Source organism: Apodemus sylvaticus, chromosome 2 (genome assembly GCF_947179515.1).
Source record: "Apodemus sylvaticus chromosome 2, mApoSyl1.1, whole genome shotgun sequence".
NCBI classification, from domain to species: domain Eukaryota; kingdom Metazoa; phylum Chordata; class Mammalia; order Rodentia; family Muridae; genus Apodemus; species Apodemus sylvaticus.
Window position 1 is genome coordinate 25,216,315 of NC_067473.1, and position 1,879 is coordinate 25,218,193.

Consider the following 1,879-nt stretch of genomic DNA (forward strand, 5'->3'; position numbering starts at 1 on the left):
ATGCCAGCTGAGGGGTGTCCATGGCGTGAGGCCCCCAGTGTGGCACGGCTGAGGCCTGAGGAAGGCCATGTCTGGGTTGTGCAGACCCTTAGCCACTGCTTGCTGCCCTTAGAGGCCTTAGACTGTGAGCGCAGGGCAGGCACAGTGCGTGACTCAGAGTGCCAGGCCAGGTGGCACAGCTGAGCAGCTGAGATGTCAATGCTGAGCTGTGGCGGCTGGTCAGGATCCTGCTGCTGGGTGCAGGCTAGAGCGGAAAGTCGACCTTTCTCAAGCAGATGTGTATCAACCATGGCCGGAGTTTGAACAGAAGGCGCTGCTGGAGTTCCTCTACACCATCCATCTTCAACAACTTCCTTAAGATTACTTTGATCTCTGCAGTTCCCCAACTGAGGCTTTCCTCTCAGAAGATTCTAGCTGTGGTCCTGAGACTGGAGACCCTCATGCTAGAACAGACAAGGAGGTATGCACTGGCTGCAATGGCGAGGCCCAAGGGTGCTTGTAGATCCTCGGGACAAGCTCAGCATTCCCTGGCAGCACTCCGAGGAGGAGAAGCAGGGATGTTTCTGATGGCCTTGAAAACAAGGCAGGCCTGCCTGTTGAGCCTGCCACCTTCCAGCTCCTTGTGCCAGTGCTGCATGCACTCTGGAGAGACTCGGGGATCAGGGAAGCCTTCAGCCACAGAAGTAAGTTACAGCTGGGTGAATTAGTGAAGTACTTCCTGGATAACTTAGACCTGATTGGCCAACTGAACTACTTCCCCAGTAAACAAGACATCCTGTTGGCTAGAAAGGCCACCAAGGGAATCATTGAACTTGACTTTATTATAAACAAAATCTCATTTAAGATGATGGATGTGGGCGGCCAGAGGTTGCAGCACCAGAAGTGTTTCCAGTGTTTCCATGGGATCACATCCATCCTGTTCATGGACTCCTCGAGTGAGTACCACCAGGTCCTCATAGAGGACAGGTGCACAATCCTGCTGATGGAGTCCATGAACATCTTTGAGACCATTGTCAACAACAAACTCTTCTTCAATGTCTCTTCATCCTCTTCCTCAACAAGATGGACCTCCTAATGGAGAAGGTGAAGTCGGTGAGTATTGAGAAGCACTTTCCAGATTTCAAGGGTGACCCCTCAGGGCTGGAGGATGTCCAGCACTACCTAGTACAGTGCTTTGACAGGAAGCAAATGAACTAATCAAGCCCCCATTCCACCACTTCACCTCTACCATAGACACCTGTCAACTGCATGGACCTGCAGTGGGCGAATCAAATCCACACCATCCAATCAATACCTGGCCCAAGAATGCTGGACTACCAGCCACACCAGCGAACTCCAGGCAAGAGGACATTGGAGTGTCAGTGCTAGCTACTGAATCCTGAACTGTGAAACTACTGAATCCAAGCCATCATTCTGGTGTTGATCTGTAAAACCTGAGAACACAGCTTTCTCCCTCCCTCCAGAAACTCCTCCTTGCTGACACAACTTAACCAGGGTTCAGTTGTTTACAGACACACACCTGTGCTCCCATTAATGACAGAAGCACAACCCCAGCTGGTCTGTCTTGCAGATGACTCTTCCCTCTGTCATGCAGGTTCTCACTGAGTTCCTCTTCCGACTCTAAGTCAGAAGCTTGGCCTCACATTAGGCTGTAGAGGGGCAAACGATGCAGCTAAACTCAGAGTGGCCAAGCTCAGTCCTCAGTGCCACCTCCCAAAGTGTACATACTGCCTTTAAAACCGTTCCAATGCCTTCTGAGTCTCTGTGCTCAGGCATATCAGGATGAGCAAAGAGGCTGGGTCAGGGGTTCACTCTCCCTACTGTAGAGAACAGGTGGGAGCTGTGACCCTGCCTTAGTGCCCCGGCAGCCACTCTCCAT

At 51.8% G+C, this 1,879-nt stretch overlaps 1 pseudogene; it reads left to right on the forward strand.

The window, feature by feature from the left end:
* LOC127677762 (guanine nucleotide-binding protein subunit alpha-12-like) lies at positions 1–1,382 on the forward strand (annotated as a pseudogene).
* Positions 1,383–1,879: the final 497 nt, after the last annotated feature.